Source organism: Cherax quadricarinatus, chromosome 22 (genome assembly GCF_038502225.1).
Source record: "Cherax quadricarinatus isolate ZL_2023a chromosome 22, ASM3850222v1, whole genome shotgun sequence".
NCBI classification, from domain to species: Eukaryota; Metazoa; Arthropoda; class Malacostraca; order Decapoda; family Parastacidae; genus Cherax; species Cherax quadricarinatus.
The window spans coordinates 29,107,477-29,118,360 of NC_091313.1; positions in this window are offsets into that span (position 1 = coordinate 29,107,477).

The following is a 10,884-nucleotide window of genomic DNA, read 5'->3' on the forward strand; positions in this document are numbered from 1 at the left end:
CTCTGTGCAAGTGCTGTGGAGAGTCATCATGAAGAGACATATAGATTAGCACCTGTATAATGGAAATTAATCAGATACGATCAAAGAAAGAAAAGAGAGAAACTCCAGCTTCCTGGATTAGAGACCATTCACCTTTATCAATGTACCTCTTTGAAGGGCCATGGAGCATACTGTGAATATAATTTTCATAATACAGAACTCTTTATTTATAAGTACTGGAACAGACAAAGCAATTTCTTGAATAACAGTTAGAGTACCATAAGGTTGATGTGTATTTACCCAGTCATTATCATCTCCAGGTGGCTCTTCCGTCAAATAACCTGCGAAAACCAAGAACAATAACAACGTGACACAAACCATAAACTTTTAACATATGCAGTCCACTTGCTGCCCTCAGAGGAAGAGTGCTTCAACACGCGAAGAATGAAGACACCAGCAACACGCCTAACACCTTGATCTTACGGCTCATATTAGTCTGTCGACGACGGTGCAGTAAAGATCTTGGTAACTAGTAGACGACTGGCTCTGGTAACAGCGTAACGGAACAACATGTATCTAGTCTGGTTGTTTGCTGGCTCGCAGCTTATGGATAGATGTAATTCAAGTCTGTAAGCGTAAGGCTGTACGGTGCAGCTGTTAGGGAGGAGTGGTTTTATTAGGTTATACTAGATTTCGTTGCGTTGTTTTACGTTAGGTTACATTAAAACATTACTTTTTGATTGCTAGTTATATTACTCGGTGGTAGCTGATGACATGAATAATTGGAAACGATGATGATTGAGAGTGTTAGCTTACGAAATGATTGGTTGTCACGGTGGCAGCTGTCAAGGCGGCTTTTTGGTACAGTAGTGACAGACAGGGTGGCTTATTGACATGGTGATAGTTGACAGGATGGTTGGTTATCACGGTAATAGCTGTTTCTCTTGAATGTACAGGTATAATGTCGAAAAGTAATGGTACATAGACTTAACATGCAGATAAAGCCTTTATAGGACTACGTTTCGCTCAGGGCTGAGCCTCATTGTTTCCTCGTAAGTAGGCTGTTTCTAAATGTTTTACCCACTGTTTTCTAATATTTCTCTAATATTTTCCAAAATTTTTACACCATTTGTTACCTTTCATAAATATTAGTACAACTTGTGCCATTTGTTTACCACTTGTGAAGTTCTAAAAACAAATAACAAAGTGAACAGAACAGCTCTTCTGCGCATTTGTTTTTAAAATCATTGTTCATATCTCATCTAATCCTATTGGTTATTTTTTTTCATCAAGTATAATTTCTTTACTGTCTCTTTAGTTATCTCAGTATCCTCTATCTACTTGGATTTTAAATAATCTGTGATATATATATATATATATATATATATATATATATATATATATATATATATATATATATATATATATATATATATATATATATATATATATATATATATATATATATGTATATATATATATATATATATATATATATATATATATATATATATATATATATATATATATATATATATATATATATATATATAAATAACAGCAATTTTGTTCTCCTGAATGCTTTGCATTGTGTCTTTAGCATATAATTTAGCTTTTACAAACTTGAATCTGGCTCCATTTCACTCCTGCTCACTTTACAACTCCACAGTTAGTGTGTTGGATTTGTAAAGAACCTGCCCAGTATGGGCTAACAGGCCTACTGCAGTGTTCCTTTTTTTCTTATGGTCTTAGACAACACAACGTTGCCACAATGAAAGCTTGTTCTGTAACGTGTGATATTTTTCTTAATTACTGTCGGGAGTATGTCATTTGGATCTAACTTGCCACAAGCTTTTTTAAGCTTGAAAGGGAACTGGAACTCTAATGGTAGGTAAATATCAACATTAAATATCAACCATTCATCACAATTATTGTAATGCTAAGGCCTCGGTCAGACGACCGAGAGCTCCAGCGACGGGTAATCATGTGACTAAGACCCGCGTCAGGAAACACTTGTCCTGTTTCCTGACAAACCTTACCTAACCTAACCTAAATAGCGACAAGGTGAAGCAAATTAAACTTGGATGCACTGGACACTTTTATTACTGCCGAGGTTTCTCCCACGGAATGGCTTTATCAATTCAGCGGCTTGGATCAAGACCCGGACTTGAAAAAGTCCAGGTGTGGGCGAGCTGTTATCGTTAATGAAGGTATTCAGAGCATTCATAGCGACGACTGCCAGTTGTCGCTAGCGTTCATCGCTTATTGCGGAATTTTGATCAGGGACTGATCGTCGGAGTTTATCCCGTTTATCCCGTTTATCCAGTTTATCCCGTTCCCTTGATTGCTCCCCTGGGTTTGTACTTAGTCTACTTTCACTCTTAGTCTGACACTACTGTTCTCTCCGCTCTTTCTCTTTCTCTCTCTCTCTCTCTCTCTCTCTCTCTCTCTCTCTCTCTCTCTCTCTCTCTCTCTCTCTCTCTCTCTCTCTCTCTCTCTCTCTATCTGACAGCTCTCCCAATCATTCCTTATACGCTCTATAAACACTAGGATGCTTAACTCTTACTGGCAGAATTCTCTTATATACGGGCTTAGCACTTCTCCATAAATAAATGAATAATGATAAAATATAATTACTATAATGATAATGAAAATAACAGCAACAACAAATAATAATAATAATAATAATAATAATAATAATAATAATAATAATAATTATTATTATTATTATTATTATTATTTTTATTATTATTATTATTATTATTATTATTATTATTATTATTATTATTATTATTATTATTATTATTATTATCTGCGTTCTCGTGGTTGGACAAAGCATCTGTTACACGTGTAACCTAACCTGGTTCGCAGCATCCACCCTGCGAAGCTAACCATAACCTGGGAGTGATGCTCTTGTAGCGGTGAGAATCTCTCTCTTCAACTTACTCTCAGCATCCCACTTCTGCTTCCCAAGCCTAAACAACTCTCTAGGATTCCCAGCTCGTTACCCGGGGCAAAACAGCACCATCACCCCACTTCGTGCAATTATGGCAACTCCTCCCATCCGCTGTGGTATTCTTACCCAAGATAACAACCGCCTACAATGGTTATCTTACGCTTGCTAACAACCCTCTTCCCTAGAAGGGTAATCTTACGACCGTCCAAAATAAAGACAAAGCAAAATTGTAATATTATCATGTCTAACGACTAAATTGGTAATTTCATACTGACGACCATCCACAATAGTTATCTTACCCTTATTAATAACCAACAACCATATTACTCTTACGTCTGTTATGACATCTCACAGTTATTATACCCTAGCTAGATATCACCCACACTGGAAATCATTCACTTATTAACTCTCCCTATGAATAATCCGAATAATACATTCGCTGCCTGACCATGGTCGAGTGAGGTTGTGCGCTGCACCCCTCTGCTGTTCAGGCGAGCTACCTTGTATCAACATGGCGCTGAGTGTGAGGAGGCGCGTAAATACCATAGGTATTGAGCTGCTTCGTGGGGCGATTTCACCCTCTTCAGTGCAAGTCTTACTCCCAACAATCATTAGGGAGACCTATGGAATCCAGGACGATGAGGTGTATGGTGTAGCCCTGAATGGGGCTTATAGAATCTTCGTCAAACTGAATTCCACGTCCGTGTATGAGTCTTTGGTGACGAGGTTCCAAGACGTGAGTCTTGACGCTACTCCAGCTGTGAAGGTGCGTTTGATCGACGTATCTCGCCACTTTACGTGGGTTAAGATACGTAATGTCCCATTTGAGGCAGATGAGGCTGACATAAGGAGTGTTTTTGAGACATATGGAACCGTACATCTGGCACAAAAGGGCAAGTGGACGGCAGGTGCTTACATGGGACGTCCGGAGGGTACCTTTTCCCTGAAGATGACTCTGAGACATCCCATACCGTCTTACGTCGTGTTGGAGGACTTCAGGACGCAAGTTATGGTATCGTATGCCGGACAGAGACGTACGTGCAGAATATGTGGGGCGTACGACCATATGGCGGCAGAGTGCGTGAAGCTGAGGAGGGCGCCAGCGCAAACTGGTGAAGCACCAGTTACCAGCGTGATAGCTGTTGAGAGCCCAGTGCGCAAGCAAGGGCCTGGGCGCTTGTGGAGTGAAGAGGTGGAGGATTCCAAAGAGGAGAATGGCATGTGTGAGGTAAGCTGTGATGTAAAAGGATCTGTTACTACTCACAGGAAAAGTACAGAAGTGCAAGTGCAGGAGGAGGTGCAGGCTCTAGAGGAAGAGCTTCAGGAAGTGTTAAGGACATTGACACCGCCTGCAGTGGACGTTGTTCCTGAGCTGGTGAGAGACACGGCGGTGCCTGTAGAGGAATGTAAGGATAAAAAACATAGCAGGGTTGACGGGCCAACTAGTAAGAGAGAGTTGTCGCCGTGTGCTGTGGTACGGGGCGTGGTGGAGGTAGAGGTTCATCGTGAGGGAACCTCTGAAGATAACATGGAAGTGGAGGGCATCACGAGGAAGAGAGCGGCGGCGTCAGACTCAGATGATGTCCTGACGCCGGCGCAGAGGTCTGGGAGGAAGGAAGAGCAATGTCGAAGCAGTCACGATAAGAGGCATCGCAAAAAAGGGGGAGGGGTTGATGGTGTGAAGCCTTGTGCTGGCTCTGGGGCAGGAGGCCCTGGGATGAATGAAGAGAGGAGGAAGGGTTGGAAACTATAAAGAGGCCTTAGGTGTATGACTGTGAACGTAAATGGACTGTGTAATAGTGTGAAGAAGGAATGGTTTCGAATGTTTCTGTATAAATATAGGGTGGATGTAGTGTTCCTGCAAGAACACAATTTCAAGGAGGGAAGAGTGCTCGAGGTGGAGGGGTTTCAGGTCATGACTCTGCCATCTGCACGTCTGAAAGGTGGTGTGGGTATATTGATCAGGGAGGCAAGCCCGTTTGTGTTGCTAAGAAGTGAGGGGGGGGGAGGGGGAAGAGTATTGCGCGTGGATGGGTGGTGGATGGGACAGCGGGTATCCTTTGTATGTGTGTATGCACCAGCGGAAAATGATGTGAGGGTAAAAAGGGATTTTGTATGTGAAGAACTAGTTTTCTTCTTACGTGGTTTACCTGCAGTGGCCATCGTTGGTGGCGACTGGAACTGCGTTATTAGGAGGGCTGACGTGGAACCAAAAGGGGCGGGGCACGTGTCGGCGGCCTTGCGAGATCTTTTGAGGGATATTCAGTTGCGGGATGCGGTTGGAGGAGGGGCGTGGGAGGTAGAGCACACTTTTGTAAGACGGGGTTACGCTGCTAGGTTGGATAGGCTGTATATATCTCAAGGGGTTGGGTTGACATTTTTCCGTACAATAGAAGTAGCTTATTCGGATCATCGGGCGGTAGTAGCAGAGGTGGCGTGGGAGTCACTAGCAGGTATATCTAGGGGATATTGGAAATTAAATACAAGTGTGTTAGGTGATGAGGAGGGGATAGAGGGATTTGCGACGCTGTGGGAGGGGTTACGTGCAGAGATAAAAGGGGTAGAGGATGTGGTGATGTGGTGGGATGGTGTGGCTAAAGAACGGATTAAGCAATATTACGTAAAGGAAGGGAAACGTATCAATTCTTTAAAATATGGGCTTGCTAACTATTTGGAGGATAGATTACGGGGTTGTTATGCGAGGGGGGCGGTGGCGGGCACTTATCCAATGGATGAAATTATGGCAATTAAAGGGAGGCTGCGTGAGGTACAGGATGAGAGGTTCCAAGCGGTGAGGGTACAGGCGGGGGTGGAAGAGGTGTTATGGGGCGATAGACCTTCATCGTGCGTATTGCGTAGGCAGAAACAAAGACAGCAGGCAATGACTATTCCATGGTTGGAGGTTCATGAATCGATAGGAGGGTACAGGGAGGGGCAGGTCATACAAGCTACGGAAGGAATGGGGGCGTTTGCTGACAAGTGGTATGAGAAGTACTGGCAACGAGAAGGGGTAGAGGATGGGGTTTTAGAACAGGTGTGTGGGAGTGTGGTATGTCAGTTGCGTAACAGTGATAGGGAAGCACTGGGTGGGGAAATAACTGAGGGGGAAATATGGAGGGCTTTAAGTGGAATGCGAAAGGGCAAAGCACCGGGAATTGATGGACTCCCGGCAGAGTTTTATCAGCAGCATTGGGAATTATTGAGGCATTTTCTGGTTAGGTTATTAAATTGCATGAAGGAGAGAGGTGAGCTGGGTGAGAAGCAGGCAACGGCTGTCGTTGTATTGGTACCGAAGGGTAAGGGGCAGCATACGCTTCGGGATTATCGGGCGATCTCGTTGTTATGCGCTGATTATAAATTGTTTGCGAAGATTTTGGGAAATCGGGTCAAGTGTGTGGTAGGGCGGGTAGTATCAAAAACTCAGTTTGGTTTGCCAGGGAGGTCTATGGTGGAGGGGCATGGGTTACTTAGGGATTTCGTGGAGGCAAAAGGGGGGGGGAGGGAGGGAGGTTTGGTGGCGCTCGATTGGCAAGGGGCATACGATAGAGTGGATCGGAAAGCATTGAAAGTCCTCAGGGGTCAGGGGTTTGGGGAAGAAATAGTGGGCTGGGTTGAGGCGTTGTATGGAGGTGCAATGGCGAGGGTACAGATTAATGGTCGATTGGGTGGGAAGATTGTAATGGGTAGGGGACTTAGGCAGGGGTGTCCTATGTCACAAGTATTGTTTGCGTGCGTACAGGACCCCTTTTATAGATTGATGGAGCAGCGTATGGGTCACGTAGAGGGACCAGGGTGTGAGGTTGCGAGGGTTTGGCCAGTTTTAATTGGGTATGTGGATGATACAACTGTTCTGATCAGGGAGGGGATGTCAATGGACACATTAGACGGGGTAGTACAAATGTTCGCAGGGGCAACTGGTATGAGGGTAAATTCAGATAAATCGATGGTCATGGGGTTAGGAGCTTGGGCGGGTAGGGTTGATTGGGGTAGTGCAGTTGTGAGGAGGCAGGTGCATTCGTTAAAAATCTGCGGTCTTATTTATGCAGACGATCTACCTGTGGCACGCATGGAAAACTCGCTTAGGATGGTAGAAAGGATTCAGGGACGCTTGGGTGCATTGCGACCTTATCATTTGACCCTTGTGCAGCGTGCCATTGTTGTTAATATCTTACTGTATAGCAAAGTATGGCACGTGGCAGCCGTGTTCCCATTAACTGGGCCAGCAATAGCGAACATACTTAGGAAGGTTTTTAAATTCTTGTGGGGTTCGAGCTGTGATTGGATTAAGAGGGATGTGGTAATGTTACCTGTAAGTAAGGGGGGGCTGGGATTGCTGGACTTAAAGCGGAGGGTCAAATGTGTCTTCATTAAAAGGGAGGTGATGAGGGAAAGTGTGGGTGGGGGGGGTTTGGCCAGGATCCATAACAGATTGCAACGGATGTATACAGGCGTTGAGTTGCATGAGTGTGAAACTGTGTTGAGGGCTCTGGCGTGGGATCGAGAGCCAGCAAAGGTTAAAATAGGTAGGTTGTGTAGATTGTTAGCCGGGAGGGTTGTAGCGCCTGTAGAGGGAATTTTCCCCATGTATGCATGGGGAAGTATATGGAATAGGTTGAGTAGGATGAGGTTGCAACCTCGTGTTCGGGATGTAATGTATCGTTTTCTGCATGGCATTTTACCGTCGGGTGTGGTTCTACGGGATAGACGAGTCGTTGACGGGGGGGAGTGTGGGATATGTGGTGGGGAGGAGTCGGCTTTTCATGTAGTATATTTTTGTGATGGACTGAGGAGTGTCAAGGGGTGGTTAAATAGGGTGATAAATAGGATAGGAGGTAAAGGAATTTCTGTATTGAGAGCATTAAGTCTCGACGTGGGGGGTTGGGAGGAAAGTGTAATCAGAGCTGTGGGGTACATTATGGCAGATTATATCTATATAGTGTGGGGATTGCGGGGCAAACAGGTTACTGAGGTGAAGAGGAGGGTGTTAGCGTTAACGTTCTATAAAACGGTATGTAGAAATAAGGAAATTTATGGGAGGAGGTGGGTGAAGGATTTTTCAGAGGGATATAGGCAACTTACGTTACAGGTTTTATTAGACTTGTAATAGACGAGGGAGGGGAGGGTATGATTGGAAAGTGTTGCTGGGGTAGGGAAGTCAGGGGTGAAAACAGGGTTGCCTCCCTGGTAATGGATAACAAAAGTTTTGCGAGAGTGTTGGATGAGTGATGCATGAGTGAATATATGTGGACCACGGGTGCGCACCTGTGGAGCTGGCCAGTTTTTGTGTGACTGGACTTTATACTTATTATACATATTGTGTGTGGTAATATTGATTTACGGTAATGACATTGTAATTTGGAGATTTGCTATAATAATTGCATGTATTTGCTCCAACTTGTTTTTCTAGGTGCCTTGCACTGCATAGTGTTGATGCTGTGATCATGCACGGTGTCCAGAGATATGATGTGATATGTTTGTATTAATGTCTGTGCATTATTGTTCGTCACTGGTGTTCTGCAATTCAGTTTTGTTTTGAGAGTAAAGAGGTTAATGCACGTCAGATAGTGTAATAAAGTTGGGCAACAGTGGTGTTATAGGTTTTTGTGGTTAGGTGCGTGCTAGGCACAGTCTTTATGTGTTACTTATGTCATGGTTATATTTTATGTTGTATTGTACTGTTGTCAATAGTACTATGTAATGTCCATATAAGCTGTATAGAGCTTGAATGTCATAGTTGAAGCTGTGTTATTGTTTTAACACTGGAATTGCATGTTTAAATGTGTAAAGGCTTACATGTGTTGGATTTTGAGACTAAGTTTATTCTTATGGTTTTGTAGTAATTTTGTATGTCTTTGTGACTTTTCTATATCACCATTGTTATGTAATACATATTGTTATGTAACTGAACCATTAGGACAATTACATAAATTAATGTTGGATCATTGCTGTGTGACTTTAGATTAGGCAACATTCATTGTTTATAGTATGTTAGGTTGTAAATAGTGGGGTGGTTGGATAACCACGGAGGGGGGGGGTAATATGTCTGTATAATATGTTCAGTGCAATGCATTGTATGGTCTGTAGTCGATTATTAAGTACCATTTCGAGGGATGTGTATATAAAAGTGTTGTTCATATCATGTAATTCTGTTGGGTAGCTCCAACAGGTTTGGGTTAAGTGATAGGATGAGGGAGCAGGGAGGGGGGGGTGTACCCACACGGAGTTGTAAGTGTGGTGTGTAATATTAGCTGTAGGGAGGATTGTGTTAATTATCGACTTAAATGAGTTTTACATATTATATTTTGTAATGTCATGGTTTAAATAAAATATAAAAAAAAAAAAAAAAAAAAAAAAAAAAAAACTCTCCCTATGATGTTTAAAATATACAAAATTCTTAATAGATAACGCATTTACCTTCAGGTGTTCTGCAAGTGAACTAATAATCTCTCCTTTCGTAATGTTTTATAATCCTCACCTACAAGTATCCACAAATACAGCCAAAATTACATAGGCAAGCGCATCTGCTGCACTTTTATTAAGAATAATGGATTGTACACATCCTCTTCAGGTAGGACTGATTGTCTCAAACTCTTTCTCGTCTTCCACCGTTCTTCTGTGTATTGGACTGATGAAGCCAATGGGTGGCGAAACGTTTTCACAATAAACCCAAGTTAGAAAAAGTCACACCGCATCTCCACTGTTGTTTTCAGTTTCACTTCGTTTCCAAAATTTTTATTCACTTTGCTTTCTCCTCCGTTTTTCATGTAACCACAAACTCTCTCTCTCTCTCTCTCTCTTTGTTATGTTGTCTGTTTTTACCTCCTTTCTAGCCTAGCCATCTGTCTTGCAATTGATTTCTTGCATTCATCACTACGTTTTTTTCCCCTTTTGGTTTGTTACGTTTACAACTTCAGTTACCTAACACTTGAACCACAACATTGCTACGTCATTACTTACGCTTGCAATGGAAGTTATCTTTCAAGAATAGCAGATCTTACGTCAATAGTTCCATAACAGCAGTAGCAGCTCTTGTATCAATAATTCCATAACAACAGTAGCGTTTCTGCGTCAATGATTCCTTAGATGCATTTGCAGCTCTTGTATCAGCGATTCCAAAGCAGCAGTAGCAATTCTTGAGTCAATGATCCCATACCAGCAGTAGCAGTTCTTGTATCAGTTGTTCCTTAAGAGCAGTAGCAGGTTTTTCGTTAGCTGTTTCGTAGAAGGAGTAGCAGTTCTTGCGTCAGCGTTTCCACAGCACCGATAACGGTTCTTATATCAATGCCTAGATAACAGCAGTACCAGTAGGTTTTATCGCCGTGGTTCCATATGTGCGATAAATTCCCTAGTGATGACTATGTGATTTCTATAGGAAACGTGAAATATTCCTAGACATAGTTTTGATCAGCCATGGGTGAATACATATATCAAGTGGGTGCCTATATTTACTTATTAAAGAGATGCCTAAACTCGTGTGCATCATTCAACGAGAGGTGTCGTGGGACTGGTGTTTCGTACGCTAAATGCGAGACAAACAGGGTACCACCGGTTTGGTCTAAAACTAGGTGGCGGGGAAATTATTCCCGGTAGTACCAACAGGTAGTTATAATGATACCCAACAATATTATTATTATAATAAAAAAAGCGCTAAATCACAAGGGCTATACATCGCAGATACCCATTAATAACGATGCAATTTCCAGCATTATAAGTTTGACATTACAAGCCTCCGACACGAAGAGAAGGGCTTAAAGCAAATGGTATTTTGTGAGCATATATATGCATATACAGTTGAATTCGCCTGTAGGTGAATCCGGGCAACAGGTGTTAGACTTTCCCATATGGCTAAACCGGCCCGAATCTTGGACCATTACGGTAATTCGGTCGTTTGCTGATTACTGTGCAGCCTAGGCACAGGTAACTAGAACTAAAAAAATGGGTCATTGAAG